This window comes from Culex quinquefasciatus, chromosome 1, assembly GCF_015732765.1.
Source record: "Culex quinquefasciatus strain JHB chromosome 1, VPISU_Cqui_1.0_pri_paternal, whole genome shotgun sequence".
Lineage (NCBI taxonomy): Eukaryota > Metazoa > Arthropoda > Insecta > Diptera > Culicidae > Culex > Culex quinquefasciatus.
Genome location: NC_051861.1, coordinates 5754000 through 5771861, shown reverse-complemented (window position 1 = coordinate 5771861; position 17862 = coordinate 5754000). Strand labels below are relative to the sequence as shown.

At 36.2% G+C, this 17862-nt stretch overlaps 1 protein-coding gene across 6 annotated transcripts in view; it reads right to left on the bottom strand.

Moving 5' to 3' along the window:
• Window positions 1-5809, bottom strand: part of LOC6036811 — a 44709-nt gene extending 38900 nt beyond the window's left edge. For 3 of the 6 annotated variants that reach the window (XM_038266999.1, XM_038267003.1, XM_038267004.1), the window contains exon 1: window positions 5179-5809. The gene's annotated coding sequence lies outside the window, so the exon portion shown is untranslated. The remainder of the gene's footprint in view (window positions 1-5178) is intronic. The other 3 variants (XM_038267000.1, XM_038267001.1, XM_038267002.1) reach the window with 3 other exon arrangements.
• Between the last annotated feature and the right edge of the window lie 12053 nt (window positions 5810-17862).

The following is a 17862-nucleotide window of genomic DNA, read 5'->3' as shown; positions in this document are numbered from 1 at the left end:
CAAAAAATGATAAAATAGCTCTGCATGGGAAATGCTGAGAGCATCTTTTTCAACATAGACAAGTGGGAGGTAACTTTAAGCTCAAACGAAAGTTCTCTGGTGTCAGAAGCGCCGCCAGCGGAAGTTGATCGAACTACGCAACTGTCATTTTTCGGTTAAATCTATTGGAATGATTTAAGGGCAAGATTAAATATTAATCCACTCTGCTCAATCTAATATTCTGTGATTTTACAACCCGACAGCGTGGTGCCAAATTGGAACGAAGCCACGACTAAAAATAGGCAAAAAAAGGCGCGATTTCCTGACGTTTCCACTTTTAACACGTGCTGGAATGTCCCCCCGAAGGTGGAGGAGAGATGATGAGAGAAGCTTGCAAAAGGGACTTGGTGCCTCCAGGGGAGGCTGGGAAAACGGAAAATCCTTTTGTCTAAAAATTTTCCAAGGAGCATGTGGTGTGGCCACCGACCGTGAATGAGTGTGTGTGTGTGGGCGGCTTTCGGTCCGGAATGAATCTTTGATGAGAGGAGGAGGACATGGAAATGAACCATGGAAAAAGGAAAGCTGAAAAGTTGAGTTTTTTTTTCTTCGCAAAAGAAAGCTTAAGAAAAGTTGAGTACATGAATGTATAGATTTTTTGTAAGGCCGACGATCGAGACGCGGCACAAATTGGAAATATAAAAACGATGATTGATGTGCGTGGGCAAGTTGGCAACACTGGTTTCGTTTTGTTGCCGTGATGCCACCTCTTCATCAAGTTTCTACAACTTTTACCTACATTCACCAAAAGTGTTCTCATGAAGAACAAATCTGCATGATTTCAGCAATTTTGTGGCTTTTGTGAGTTTGTGTCGCAGGCAATTTAATATAGTAGGGGAAAAGCATGTATTTCTATCATGCCTCTAACGTTGGCCCATTATTATGAAAGCTTCATTCATTCAAGCAAGCAAGTTTCTTTACAAAGTTTGGTTGAACAATTTAAAAAAAAGCTCAAATCAGTAAAATGGCAAAGATGCCTGCTTGTCCCCTACATTGGTAGCTTGAAGGATCTGGATATGGTTTCTCCAAGCTGTCACGTTTTTTGCACTCTTTTGGCCTATCCCTATGGGGAAGCTAAAACAGTGGAAAGAGGATTTTGCTTCTTTTGACGTCATTTAATCAGAAAATGATAAAAGAATCCAGCTCAATGATTTGAGTATGTGGGTTTTATTTTGATCAAGACCTTATTATTTGAAAATTTAGAACAAAAATTACCTTTTAATGTTACTTTCAAAATCACAAACGAGCTGCAAATCAAATTACTTCCCCCAGTCAAGGCAGTCATCTTCACAGAAAAACTGTCCATGTTCCTCGGTTAGTTGGCCAGAGGCAACAATTAGGTTCGATTTGATTTGATCCGATTATCTTTATTAGAGAGAATTTCGCCAGTGGATGGTGCTGGCTGTAATTGGAAGCTTCTTTCTATTTGGCAAAGACAAAAAAAAGGCTAAACTAATTGATCTTGGATGGTGTCAGGAAGCGTTCTTTCATTACGTAACGCAGTTCAACGTTTCATACAAAAAAGAAAGTTATGGAAATTTGGTCACGAGGTAGGGGGGATAAAAAAAATCATTTTTCAAGTAACGTAATCAAAGAACGCTACATCACTTAAAACTTGAGCTTGCACAAAAGCGTTTTTCAAGCTTTGATTTTTTGCCTTTTTGCTGAGTGCCACTAGTATACTCTGTTGCTGTTTCTTTTGATCAGCACTTTTCTTAGAATCAATCCATGAGTTTCAAATTGCTTAAATCAACTGTCAATTTTCAATAGGGTGTGAGAAATAACAGAAAATATAAGTTTTAATTTGATGATTGAAAATCACTTTTCTTTCACCCTAATTTTACCTATTATATTAAGAAAAAGCGCGATTACACATAAAATGAGGCATATTATCATATTTATGTTCAATTGCCCAGAATCTTGATAAACAATTATATTTATTTTTTTCTAGGTCAAATAATCTCTCACACTCACAGAAACTTTTCCCACATATTTTTCATTATTTTAAAACTGACTCTATTCTTACTACAATGTGGGTGATTTCTAGATCTTCTACCCTATACATTTGCGGTCAAGTTTTTTTTAGAGGCAGAAAATAATACTTGCCTAAAATTGTAGCGTTAATTTAAAAGCTTGTGTATTGATTTTTTAATGCATTGTAAAAATAATTATTTCTACATTTTCATTCTAATGCACCACAGATCAGAAAAGACGTGAAACTTTGGGTTTTTTTTTGAACAGGTCCTATAAACCAAATTTTCTTTTTTTGCGTTTTGGGTGTTTTTGAATACCCCTGACTCAAGGCGGTTCTAAAAACACCCAAAAAGCAAAAATTGAAAATTTGGTTTATTGACCTTTTCAAAAAAAAACTCCAGAACTGGAAGTTAACAAAAATCGTACATATTTAGCAAATTTGTCATTGCGTGATAATTTTACCTGTTTTTCGTTTAAAATGTATTGTAAGATCAGTTCCTAACTGGACTCGGTCGTTGGAAACGACCGTCGGCTCAACGACCGACGAAATAGGCGGCGGGCCAGATGCGGGCATAAAATTGTCAAAACCACTCTCCCCTCACTTCGTCTCACCATCCAGCTGCAGTTTGTTGATAAACAAACGGAGGGAGCGTTCATTTATTACGTAACGCAAAAAATCGAATTTTTAAACCCCTCCCCCCCTCGTAACAAAAAATCCATAAAAATTTAAAAAAAATATGTATGGAGCGTAACACGGCCTCCAATCCCCCCCCCTACCCCCTACTGCGTTACGTAATTAAAGAACGCTCTCGGAGCACGCGGTCGCATGATGGCGGCATCGAGCCAGAATTAGGGCTGGTCATTAGATTAAAAATGAAACTTTTTTTCAAGAAAAATAATATTTTTCCGACTGAATAAAAAAATTGCGAGCATGTTCAAACAATTCTTCCTGATGTCAGAGAAGTGGTTAAAAATCAAAATTTTATTACGTAATTTTTCTATGAATTGTACTTTTTCACACCAATTGGGAACCCCTAGGTCAATCACGACCGTTTCCAATGACCGTGAGTAGATGTCAGAAAATCAAGCTTCCAGCTAAATTCACAATAGCTTGAGTTTAGAAAATTAACATTTATTTAAGTTATTGTTATTCAGAATTCAGAATTAAACTAAAAAAGTATTTTTTTAACAAAAAGTAATTTTTTAACAAAAAGTACACTCAAACCCCGGTGGTTTGACACCAACTGTTATCAAACGAACGGGGTCACTTTTTAGTTTGACACCCCTTTTACACGGAGTTCACACACACTATCAAACGTTCGTTTTGATAGTGTGCGTGAGCGTCGTGTAAAAAGTGACAGTTCGTCACTTTTTAGTTTGACTTTGACCAACCAACGGGGTACAAACTAAAAAAGTGTCAAACGAAAAAGTGACCAACCACCGGGGGTTGAGTGTATTTTAAAAGTCATTGCCATTTTCCGCTACTCAACTGTCAAAAATCGAAAGACATGCCATTTTCTGGGTAGAGAAAGAAAATCATTTTTAAATTACGTGTTTTTTTTTGTAGCTTTGCAGGGCTACTTTAAAGCATTTACCAATCCTTTATAAAGTAGTGAAGCAGAAAAAAATCAAAGTAAAAAAATATAGGTGTTTTCATGTACTCTAGACAAGTTTTCAGAAATTTTCGAAGGGTTTTTCAAGGGTTGAAATTTTTGAGTATTAAAAGTATTTTTTTTCGGAAAATTCAGCTATTTTCAGATTTCTAGGATTTTTTTTCTGAAGTATTAGATTGTGCAACAAGTTGCGAAAACAAGATTTTTTCAGCACGAGGCGTACATTTATCCAACGATGTTTATTTTTGAATGTTATTATTTGTCAAACATTCATGTGTTAAATAAATTCGCCGTTCAACAAAACAATATTGAAAAAAAAACTTTTCGATAAAAGTGTTGAAAAGTTCAACTTTTCAGCACCCATTTCAGTGCTAAAGAGTAGGACATTTCGGCACTGCTATTAAATGGTATTGATATTCAAATCCGATATTTTTGGTAGTTAAAAGTAGGCCGTTTCCTTTCTCCAGAAGGACAGGAAAAGTTGACAGTTTCACAGCGGGATTGCAAAATAGTAGTTTATGCAACAAGTTGCAAAAAGAGGATTTTTTCAGCACGAGTCGTACATTTATCCAACGAGGTTCACCGAGTTGGATAAATACGAAGAGTGTTGAAAAAATCAAGTTTTGCAACGAGTTCCATACAACATTTTTTGCAATTCCAAAAAACACGAAACGAAACGAAACTATTGGCACTACGCCCCCCGGGGCATGGCCTTCCTCTAACGTGGGATTTCTGCTCCAGCGCCTCTGACGAGACAGGAGAAACCGGGACCGACGTTTTACTTCACCATCCGATAGAAGCTCAGTGGATAAGGCGGGAATCGAACCCGCGTCTCATAGCATCATCGGGATCGGCAGCCGAAGCCGCTACCCCTGCGCCACGAGACCCAAAAAACACACACTGAGTGAAATTTTATGTCAAATTTTCATGTATTTTGTCAATAAATTGTTCAAATCAAAAAAATGTTGAAAAGTGTTACTTTTCGAAACAAGTGCTGAAAAGTTCAACACCTGTTCAGCACCCATTTGAGTGCTGAAAAGTAGAACTTTTCAGCTTTTATTTTGAAAAGTGTTGCTATTCAATTCTGTTAGTTTTGGTACAGAAAAGTAGGCTATTTCGTCGTTCAAGAATGACAGGAAAAGTAAGTAGTTTCACGACGGAATTGCAAAAAATACTACTGGCAGCGAGTTTAAAACTTGTTTTTAATTTATTAATAAAAAATACGTTTACTCGGAATTTTGAGTACGCCGTAGATGCGAGTCCATTCTTAAATAAATGTCCCTTTGAAACTAAATTTTTATCTATTCATGGTTGCGATGTAAAAATCTTTGAAATCATGGAAAACAAAAAGTGGCGAATGTATTGGACTGTTTGAGTTTTCATCCAATCGAGCTCAAGTTTGGGATTGTAGCTCAATACACCCATACAATTCAGCTTTGAATTGGAAGGCAAAAAGTAAAATTTGAACCACCCTAATGTTCAACTTTAAATGTTCAAACAACTCTAACTAATGGACGTTTATCCTCGCAGCAGAACGCATTATTATCCAAAATACCGTCTAAATCACTCCTGATTCCGTTTCATATTTCGCGCTCACTTTTTCCCCTACACATAATTCCACCATCCCGTTCCCGGAGACAATTGCGAAACCTCACTTCCGGCTGATTGAATTACACCGGCACGACGTGCATTTGCACATTCCGGCACGTGGTCGTTGATCACTTTTAACGACGGACGTCCACGCGGGACCAAATGGCCAAAGTTTGACCCTAATGGAGCCCTCCCGGATTTAACAATGCGAGAACTGGCCTTGCCACTGAAATTGCCGTCGTCCCACGGGAATCTGCTTCTTCTTCTCGTTTTGCTTCCTCCTTGGTTTAATTTCACTCACGGAACGACAATCGAAGCACATTTTTAGTGCACAAAATTCTTCTTCTGCAATTGAGCAAATTTGGGAATTCCTCGCGTGCCTTCGCCGCCACAATAGAATTCGCGCCGGAAGTCAGACAAGAGAACGTCCACCGTCCGCGTTGTCCACGTGCTCAATGATCACAACACAAGAGACCGCGATAGTCCCAACTCCCAACATCGATGCCGGCACACGAGCACGAACGGAACCGACGACGGCGCCAAAAACCGAAGACTCGTGTGTGAACGTTGTTGAGCAGGACACGGCCGACGACAGACTGAAGCGTCCTGGCCCGGTGTGGAGCGATTTTATAATGTGTCCTTGTGTGCCGAAGCACGTGGATGGCGGCATCATATCTTCGGAAGGTTCGGCGGCGACGGCACGAAGCGGGTTCCCCGGTGACTGGTGCCTGTTTGTTGGATGCTGGCCTGGCCGCTGGTCTGGCACATGAAAGCAGCCCATTTCACGACTTTTGGTGTGTTGTTTTGGATTTGCGTAAACAGGCAAATGGGGTGAGTTTGTACGAACATGTTGCGGTAAAAACTAAACACAAAAAACTAAAAACTAAAAATTAAAAACTAAAAACTAAAAACTAAAAACTAAAAACTAAAAACTAAAAACTAAAAACTAAAAACTAAAAACTAAATATAGGATTCTCTCCAAGTTTATATCACCCGAAGTGCAGTAACTTTTTGTAGGTCAGTGTAATCGGAACATTGCATAACCGAGTCTAATGAGTTTAGTAATGTAGCCTCGATTATCCACAATTTCGGCTATCCGAAGGTTTGCATGAGAACAAAAAAATACTTTTTCGGATTTTTAAATATTCTTGCTTTTAACATCAAATTCGAATTCTGTGACCCCATTTTAGTCAAATTTGAATATTTGCTTGCCTTAAAAATTACAAAATGGGTAATTCTCTACCAACTCAAACGAAATCGGGAAAAGTTGCCCCGACCCCTCTTCGATTTGCGTGAAAATTTGTCCTAAGGGGTAACTTTTGTCCCTGAGAGGTCCGTTTTTTGATATCTCGTGACGGAGGGGCGGTACGACCCCTTCCATTTTTGAACATGCGAAAAAAGAGGTGTTTTTCAATAATTTGCAGCCTGAAACGGTGATGAGATAGAAATTTGGTGTCAAAGGGACTTTTATGTACAGTATGTAAAAAAAGTATTTACACCCCTTGAGCACTATGCACATTTTGTGATGAAACATGTAAAAAATTTAAAGTTTGACAGGAACCTAGTACTACGTTTTGTTCAAAAACTCATGCCAAACATTTTGCTACAAACAGCTCATGAAAAGATGATTTCTATAAAAGTTATATAACAAATACTATTACGAAAATAAAGGTGCAAAAAAGTTTGTACACCTTTCGAAAAATTAACATAAATAATGTTATTTGTTGACAAATCATCATAAATCCAGTCTCCCAACTCCAAATAGGCATCCTTGACTGATTAAAAAATAATTTGGATTGAATATAAAGTTTACTAACTACTTAGTATAAAAGTTTATATAACTCTGGAAATTCTATATAAAACTTATCTAAACTTAATTTTGCAAACTTTTAATTCAACTAAATGTCAATATATTACCATAGAATTGCTAAATAAACATTTTGGAGTGGGTATAACACCGTTTTGGGGTATTTGTATCGATAGAATAGATTTTTCGTTGGAATTTCGTACCAACCCGGAATTATGTCGTCGGAAAATCCGCCGGCATCGAACCGGTCCACAATTCTTAAGTCAACCTATGTGGCATCGGAAAGGGCATAAAATTTCCGATCTTTTGATACCCATACATCTAGGTTTTCATAAAACCCACGATTTTAAATACCTGGGCAAAAAGTAAGTTTGATCCACGAGAACAAAAATTACGAAATTCCATACATTTTTGGCAGATTGCTCAAACAAAACCATAACAACGTTTTTACCTAGGTATTTAAAATCGTGGGTTTTATAGAAAACCTAGATGTATGGTATCAAAAGATCGGAAATTTTATGCCCTTTCCGATGCCACATAGGTTGACTTAAGAATTGTTGACCGGTTCGGATGCCGGCGGATTTTCCGACGACGTAATTCGGGTTGGTACGAAATTCCAACGAAAAATTCTATCGATACAAATACCCCAAAACGGTGTTATACCCACTCCAAAATGTTTATTTAGCAATTCTATGGTAATATATTGACATTTAGTTGAATTAAAAGTTTGCAAAATTAAGTTTAGATAAGTTTTATATAGAATTTCAGAGTTATATAAACTTTTATACTAAGTAGTTAGTAAACTTTATATTCAATCCGAATTATTTTTAATCAGTCAAGGATGCCTATTTGAAGTTGGGAGACTGGATTTATGGTGATTTGTCAACAAATAACATTATTTATTAATTTTTCGAAAGGTGTACAAACTTTTTGCACCTTTTTTCGTAATAGTATTTGTTATATAACTTTTTATAGAAATCATCTTTTCATGAGCTTTTTGTAGCAAAATGTCTGGCATGAGTTTCTGAACAAAACGTAGTACTAGGTTTCTGTCAACATTAAATTGTTTAGATGTTTCATCACAATATGTGCGTAGTGCCCAAGGGGTGTAAATACTTTTTTTACATACTGTATGGCGTTTATTGATGGCGTACTCTGAATTTCAAAAAAACGTATTTTTCATCGAAAAAAAACACCAAAAAAGTTTAAAAAATTCACCCATTTTTCGTTACTCGACTGTAAATATTTCTGGAATATGTCATTTTATGGGAAATTTAATGTACTTTTTGAATCTACATTGATCCAGAAGGGTAATTTTTTCATTTAGAACAAAAAATTTCATTTTAAAATTTAGTGTTTTCTAACTTTGCAGGATTATTTTTTAGAGTGTAACAATGTTCTACGAAGTTGTAGAGCAGATAATTACAAAAAAATTGATATATAAACATAAGGGGTTTGTTTAAAAATATCACGAGTTCCCAGTCACGAAATATTCTAGCAGAGCTGGTTCTGTTAGAATCCTGCTAGAAAGTGGAACATTTCTGCTAGAATGCTCTAAGAATATCCAGCTCTCTAAGAATTCTGCTAGAATCCTGCTAGAACGTTGTGACTGGGTTATTGCGATTTTACGAAAAAAAAGGTTTGAAAATGTTGGTCGTCGTTGATCATGGCCGTTCATCGTCACCCGCGACAGACACGGACGAAGAAACAAAGAAAACGCAAAAAGTAACTTTTTCAAAACTTTTTTTTCGTAAAATCGCGATAACTCGTGATGTTTATAAGCAAACCCCTTATGTCTATATATCAAAATTTTTGTAATTGTCTGCTCTACAACTTTGTAAAACATTACATTCTAAAAAATAACCCTGCAAAGTTAGAAAAACCACGAAATTTTAAAATGAAATTTTTTGTTCTAAATGAAAAAAAATGACCCATCTGGGTCAATGTAGATTCGAAAAGTACATTAAATTTCCCATAAAATGACATATTTCAAAAAATTTTACAGTCGAGTAACGGAAAATGGGAGAATTTTTTAAACATTTTTAGTGTTTTTTTCGATGAAAATACGTTTTTTTCGGAATTCTGAGTACGCCATCAAATCGGGCGTCTAATTTTACATAAAAGTCCCTTTGACACCAAATTTCTATCTCTTCACCGTTTTAGGCTGCATTTTTTGAAAAAACACCTCATTTTTCGCATGTTCAAAAATGGATTTTTTTAATATTTCATCGCCGCCATTTTGGCCGCCACCTTGGATTTAAAAATTCTAAACCACTTTAGAGTGGTTTGGTGGCCACATTGAGGCTTAGCAATCAAAAATAAGACAACGAAAAAAAAATCGTGATTCGATTATCCGAAGATTTGTTCATGTTGAACATTTACCAAAGGTTTTTAATCGTTGTGACACATTTAACACATTTGGCAAATAAATTTTAATTAATATTTCTCAATTGACTATTTCACCATTGACCCCTTCCGACGGTTGTATCGGGAAAACATCAGGACGGCAGCAGCCCGTTTGGCGCTCGACTCGGTTCAATTTTGCCCGGAATTTCTTCGTTCGTCGTTTTTCTTCCCTTTTCCGTCCACTATTTACTGATTTACTTTACTATACAGTGCAGCAAAGGCACTGGATGCTTTACGAACGGCGTGCTAAAGTTTAGGATGTGTACCAAACACATTCTTCTAGTAGGCCTTGGTTTATGGCCCGGCTTGGCTCTGGCTGGGTACAGATGTCTTGCCAGCAATGACGTAGTTTTTGTGAAGAGGGAGGGAGTGGGGTCGTTCAAACAATACGTAACGTGATAGGTTTCGCTAGTTTTAGTTGGCTTGTTTAGTAGACTTGTTACGTTGCGAGTGAATGTCACCAAACAAGTTAGAAACTTATTTATTTATGGATGTCTCGCCTCGTGCTACGATGAGCAATAGGGTTTGCTCGGAATAAGTGTTTTTTTACTTGTTGGTTCACCATGATTTTCAATCTAGTTGTGACTAACAACTGGAGCTCTCACGAACCCTAAGATAAAATCAATACAACTCGCTTACAAGAAAGGATATTGCAAAATATCAGAATATCCCACAAGATGTAGTTCGTGCTTCAACTGTCACGAGTTTTCACACGTTTTTTTCCTAGATATATGGTTTTCTTTCCATCTAATGAACCCCGTTAGTCGACCCTATATTCCTCAGCCTGCGATGCCGGCGGCTCGTTGCTGCGCTCGAGCTGAAAGTGAAACTCCCGACGAACATCTCAACTTTCCGTCGTGTGTCACTGAAAAGGACGCCGCCTCCTTTGCTGACATGCTTTTATAGAGTTGCGCGCCGTTTGTTGGACGTCCCGCCAAGAAAAATGGACTTCTGGGAAAATGTTACGATGGGGTCATGTAGGGAGAGGGAATGGGGCAGGACCTCGTGATGTTTCTGAATGATGAGTGCCCACTTTTAATTATAACTTCTCATCACTATTATACCAGACATTTAAAAAGTATCTCATGAAAGAATTCTTAGGACGTCGACCTTTCTTTTTCTCCTGCCATCCGGCAGCCCTGACGGATCGTCTCTCTGTGCAGCAAATGAAATGTCAATAGAACAGCAGTTAATATTGTACGGTCAGTTCCTTACTAGACTCGGCAGTTGGAAAATATAGCTTTCTACACAGTCAAAAAAAATTATGGTAGCATTAAATAATCCTATTATGTCAGAAAAATGTGTAATTTCAGCACTGTCCTAGTGTAATGTCACTTTTCAGTCTAAATTGTGGAAAAATTACAACATAAAATGACACTTTGTGTTCTTAAGGCACGCATTGTCACTGACTGATGGAAGCTGACTTTGTTTATGTTTTGGTTTACGGTCCATTGTTCGTTTGTTATTGTTTAGGTATTCGTGGCACGGTGTGGTGCACGCACACGAATGCAAACCAAGATGACGTGTACCCATGATATAAAGTAGGGTGTTTCAACAAAAAAGAAGTTCTTAGATTACGGCAAATTACTATTGGATTTTTTTTTGCAAAAACTTTTGTATTCAACAATCAGCAATCGTCAACTCGGTAAACCTTGTTGGATGACTCATACGACTCGTGCTGAAAAAAATATTCTTCATGCAACTTGTTGCATCAATCATCATTTTCAAACACCAATTTCAACCCACCAATTCCCAAACTACCCCAACAAACACCGGATGAGAGTTTATGCCGGGACTAAATTTTATCAACTTCATCGGAAGTAAACGCGTGCGGCGGCTTGGTGACTCTAGAGTTTCCGCGAAATGACAGCAGCTGGGAAACACAATACCAGTCGGCAACTTCCTCTCTGCGCGGGCCCGTGCCGTTGCATGGCGATGACAATTAAGAATTCACGTGGATGGGAAAGCATATCTTGCCGCCAGCGGCGCACAGGAAGATTGTAAGACTTCCGGTTTCGTGTTTCCCGCGATAGCTCGATGGGTATTGATTGAAGCATGGGTTGCAACGGGGTATAATTAGCGGACGATTTCGCAAATATCCGTTGGAAATGTGAGAATACGGGGGTTGAATTCGGTTTAATTAAGCCGGACTGGGATTACAGATTACTATTAAATCTTTTTTTTTTGTGACGCAGAGAATAATGACCCATTATATCATGCGAATTAACGGTAGATAAAAATAATGGACATGTTGAGAGGAAATTTAATTATATTTCGAGACTAGAATGTAATTGATTGTTGGAAATATAATTACCACAAAAATTGTTACGTAACGGAAAAATATGGTTTGAGCATAAATGATGGGAAAGGAAATTAATTAAACCGCAAGTAGAAATGTCCATGTGGGTTATTCCATAAAATGCAATAATAATAATGTTTTTTTTAATATACTCAACCCCCGGTGGTTGGTCACTTTTTCGTTTGACATTTTTTTTAGATTGTTTGGTTGGTCAAAGTCAAACTAAAAAGTGACGAACTGTTACTTTTTACACGGCGCTCACGCACACTATCAAAACAAACGCTTGGTAGTGTGTGTGAACTCCGTGTAAAAGGGGTGTCAAACTTTAAAAATAGTGAGTATAGTAAACTAAGGGCTCGGTTTAGTTTGTGCATTATTTCAGACATAAGCAGTTATTTCGCAAATAATTTTGAATACTTCATATGAATGTATTTTATGTGATTTTTTAGTAATTTAATCATATGATTTCTATAATTTTTTGCAATCTAAAAAAAAATGTAATTTTTTACTTTGAGTGTGTTATTTTGAATAATTTCTATGAGCAAAAAGCATTTTTTTTTTCAAACCTGAGAGATTCTGTTTATTTTCAACAGATTATTGAAAAATTTTGTGTAATTTACAGCAGACTTTGTTTTTTTAAGCGTACAAATAGTTTTTTTTTTGCGAATACAAAAATTCCTTCAAACTAAGCGTTTTTTGTGGGAAAAATTAGGTTTACAAACAAAGAAAACCTTTTCTGTGAGTTATTCCAGTCTTTCAAACAAGAGCAGTAACTGTTCTTCATTTTTATCATATAATGTTGAATAGTTTCTGGGATTTTTGGTATTCATTGTTTTTTCGAAGTAAATTAGTTGAGTTATTTCTGTGAGATTTTGTATATTTTAAGCAAGAGCAGTTCTACCCCCTCGACCTCGACCTCGACAAAATGTTTAAAAAAAATTGTATCGGCCTTAATATTACATTATTATCATGCCACTCCTCATAAAAGTTTGTATGACCAAATTGACAAGTGCACTGCAGCGAAAAAATACATTGAATCATACAAAAAAAGGTTTTTTTCTGCAATTTGGCGAATCGTCCATTCGGCGAAAAGACATTCAGCGAAATGTACCAGATCCAGATATTGAGAAAAAGCGTTTGGAAATTTAATTGGGTACCAAAGCCCTATGTAAATTTTTATGTACAACGGTAAAAAACACGGATAAAAACCATTTCTGATCCATTTTTTTTTTTCATTTTAATGCAAAAAAAATGTTTTAAAAAGACAACATTTTTTCGATGGATCAACTATGGTCCCCTTGGAACGAGCTGTCAAGTAGGAGCTTTTCTGTCAAGAAAGACCGCGAGGTTAATTTATCAAAATTGATTTAAAAATCCATTTTAAACTCTTTGTGGTCGTACAAAGGGTCATTGTACTCAGAAAAATAAGCTTTATCGCTGTAGACAATAAAATCAGCAATCTAAGCTTCATTTTAGGACCCAATTGACAATCAACCTTAACATTTTACCGAATTTTGATTTGATGCTGCATACTATAATTTTAACATTATTCAATTATACGAAATACCATAAAAATATTGGGAAAATCTAATTTTTGGATAATAAAAATCTCGGATATTCGAGTCTGGGCTGTAAAATTTAATAAATATGACTTTCCACAAATCATGAATTTGAGATCATGGTGGAGTAAAATTTTCAAAAATAAAAGCATCCAATTCATAAAAAAATGCGTAGGAAATTCTATTACATGGGAATACTTTAGAAGCGATTGATAGGGAAGTAAATTTTGTGAAAATTGAAAAATTGGGAAAATCGCATTCAAATATTAATTGACAAAAGTTGAGCAATATAAAAAATTTCAAAAATAAAAGTTTTAGTGATTTTAAATTTATTTCTACATCCTAGTATTATTTCATTTATATAATATCAAAAATAAATGAAAAAAAATAAAACAGGGTAAGAGGAAATTATCATAATTACTAGTTTTTTGTCTTTGCAAAAGTTTGTAAGAAAATCAAATAGCGACTTCGAAATTTGAATGTGAATAGAAGTGTAATCCTCTGAATATATGTTTTTCTCATTCAAGTCATCATGTGGCTCAATGAACTAGACAAAGAGTCAACTACGATTAGCAACCCATTCGAAAAAAAATACAAACCCAATTAATATTGCAATCAAGTAATCCTCGACACAAACGAAACATAAAATAAAAACAATTCCCTCCTATGTCGTGGCATTCTTTGCCACAGCTGACCACAAAACATCAGCAAATTGGAATAACATTGAAAGTCCATACCACAGCAATTAATGTTATGAACTAATCAACAAATTCACCATGCATGAGGCGAAATTGATTGTCCTTTTCCCAGAACACTTCACTATTTTCGCTAGCATAGTGAACAAAACCCCTCTCCGCCTTGCGCTTACCCCCTTGACCCCCCTCTTTTCAAAAAACGGATGCATGATTTCCGTACAATTACACGTTATTAACGGACGAACGCCAGGTTCGAAATACCGTCGCGCGGTGGTATTCACGTGTGATGTGACACATTGCATGCGTGCGCATTACGTAAAACATTTAATTAGAAACGGGAAAATTCGCTAGTTCACCGGTTTCGCCAGCCTTTGCACAAACTGCCACAACAACAACAATAACATTATGAATGAGGTCAAATGTACATTGAACACGTGTTTTATGCGTGATTTATTTGGGATAGTTTTTTTTAGTTGGAATTTGGCAGTGTTGCCAGCGAGGCATAGAGTCATCTACGTACACGAAAAAAAATGAGGTTAAATTTCGTCCGGCAAGCAAAATCAAATGGTGCGCTAGTGTGTGTACGCGAAACGTCATAAAGCTCTATTGTTATCCAAATTTTTAAGCCAAGATGGCGTTACGAATGTTGCACGCCCAAAATGTCAAAATCGCGCAGTGGTTCCAACATTAGAAAAAATGTGGCTGTCATGCCATGACACACTTTTTTAAATGTTGGTACCACTGCGGGATTTTCACATTCATAACGCCATCTTCGCCAATCTGGATAGGTTAATATTCAGACCTTAAGGCTCTGAAAGGCATCATTCCTGATCAGCCATTTGGCGGTCATCTTTACGTTAGAAAAACATTCAAATCTTGATTCAGAATCTATCAATCAAAAAACAGTTTTCTTTTTGTTGTTTGTAGAAGCGTTACACATACCGTGATAATTTTTTCATTTCAATTTACTATTTCTGGACCCTGAATTCAGAACATTGGCAATTGAAAGACTCCATCTATGACCTTAAAAGAAATATAGGAACGCAGAAAAAATCCAGTTATTTTTATACATTGCTTGTTCGGTAACTGGGCTGAGAACGTAGCCCAGTCACAGAATGCTGCTCGCTAACTGGGCTGAACGAAAAATAACGAGGGGACCACCGATGCATATTATTTTCCTGATGAATTATAAAAAAAAATAATTAAAGTTGAAGTTAATCAAATTAATTTACAATGCTTTCTTTTCATATTTCTTTAATTGTGACTTGAAATTGAATACAAATTTGGAAACAGATTTTTTATTTGTTGAACATGATTTTTGATTCTTTTAACCCCTCAGTCATTTCGGTTTGTTTTGGTTTTTTGACGTTTGTATGTCAGTTAAACAACGCACAGTTACCGAACAACTACTGTACTTGACTTTTAACAACTGAAAATTCGGTTCCCAAAAAACGTTTTTTAAATCAATTTTTTGTTATTTATATATTTTGGAGGATTTAAAAAATCGATAAGCAAAATTTGAAAAAATGATTTGAACAGTGAATTTACTTTACACATTGATGTTTGACATAAAATTCCATTCAAAAAGGGTTTTTTTCTGGATTGCAAAAAAATATTGCATTGCAAAACATGATTTTTTCAGCACGCGTCGTATTTATCTCAACCTTGTTGTACGACCCGTTCTGAAAAAATCTTCTTTTAGCTACTTGATGCATAAACAACTATTTCGATGATAGTTTTGAAAAGTTCAACATTTCAGTGCCTATTTCAGTGTTGAAAAGTTTTTTTTGCAAATTAAAAGTTTTTTGGAAAAAATATTTTTTTTGTGATTTTTTTTTTGCTCTTTTCAATAATTATAATTATAACTTTAAACTATTAAATGTACCGTCAGTGGGGGTGACATTGGGTCTGGGGGTGAGATTGGGTCAAATTGATTTTTTACGGATTTTACCATTTTTCAGATTATTCTCAATGAAACTGAATTCTGTTAAAGGGGTTGTGTACGGGACATCTTAGATGACTTCGCTGAAAAAAATCTTGTTCCTAGAACAAATCCTGTTATTTTGGCAGATGTCTAAAGTTGGGGTACGTTTTTTGCCAAAAATGACCTCTCGAAAATAGTAGTTTATGCAACAAGTTGCAAAAAGAGGATTTTTTCAGCACGAGTCGTACATTTATCCAACGAGGTTCACCGAGTTGGACAAATACGAAGAGTGCTAAAAAAGTCAAGTTTTGCAACGAGTTTCATGTAACATTTTTTGCAATTCCAAAAAACACACACTGGGTGAAATTTTATGTCAAATTTTCATGTATTTTGTCAATAAATCGATTAAATAAAAAAAATGAAAAGTGTTACTTTTCAAAACATGTGCTGAAAAGTTCAACTTTTCAGCACCCATTTGAGTGCTGAAAAGTAGAACTTTTCAGCATTTATTTTGAAAAGTGTTGCTATTCGATTCTGTTATTTTTGGTACAGAAAAGTAGGCTATTTCGTCGTTCAAGAATGACAGGAAAAGTAAATAGTTTCACGACGGAATTGCAAAAATCACTTTTCTAATATTTTTGTTAGAATTGCTCGAAAACTTCCCAAATGTTTGAAAATCTCCACATCAAACATTGTAGCGTGTCAATACGATTCCCTCGAACAAGAAACGCTGTGGGATGACTTGTTTTTACCATACTGTATTTGAGCATCATTTTTTTTTCATTTGACCCAATGTCACCCCCTCTAAGGGGTGAGTATGGGTAAATTTTCAAACTATTGGCATTTAAGGTAGTGTTCATCAAAATCCACCAAATTTTGGAAAAATGTTAGTAAACTATCTAAGAACAAATCTACGTTGAAAGGATTTCGAGAGGTGTATCGTTTTTTGACCCATAGTCACCCCCACTGACGGTACTCAAAACAAACCTTCTGTATTTTAATTTACATGGTTTGGTTTAATAAAAATTGAAATTATTATGAAAAAAGCTGAAATGATATGAAAAAAAAAAAACAACAAAACATAAACATTAAGAAGATCCTCTCAATCATCAGTCCTTCCAGAAATGACAAAATTAGAAAATAGCAAGAAATTTTCTCAGGCTATCAAAGATATTTCGAAACTAATCTGGCTGGCACTGGTGAAACTGAACTGCCAATCAGACCGGGCGTCAATTGTCCTTCTAGCTAACAAAAAAGCGTGTCTTTCGCTGGATTTAGTTATTTTCATCGCGTTTTGAAAAAAAAACTACCCATTCTGTGAAAAATTACGTTTTTAAAAACAATGACAAAGTCACTGAATAACCGAAATTATTATTATCTAAAAGCTGCTGAGTTTTTCTTCCCAAAGATTTCTGGTGATCGACAATTTGCGTAGAGGTGGGGTTAGATTTTATGGGGTAAATATTCTGAGAATATATAATGAACGACGAAAAGCTCTCCGTTTCCTGGAATAATTAGACAAAAAATCCTGACCAGTTTGTTAGTACAACTCTCTCAATGCAATCAGAAAATTCTAAAACCAGCATACGGAAGGCGGTTCCGCGTACTCTTTCAAAGAGCACCAACATTTTTGGCATCACTTCCCTTACTGAAACGAGACAACACACGTGGTTCCGGTTGAGTGCGGCGAACCGCGAACCAAACTTCAAATCATCCACGAAACAACCGAAATGGCGTGGGTGGGTGCATGTTTTCGGTGGAATTGCTGTTACTCCCGGAAATGGGCACCGACGACGCGTAACGGAAGGCTAATTAGCCTGAGCTTCAACCTTTTGGGAGATGATTATGATGGCAAGAGCTCCCCGGAGGGAGGGAGAGCATTGATTTGAATCGCAAACTGACTGAATTGGGTTGCTGGTGCCAATTTAAGCTACATTAAACACGTGTTTGTGTGGTTTT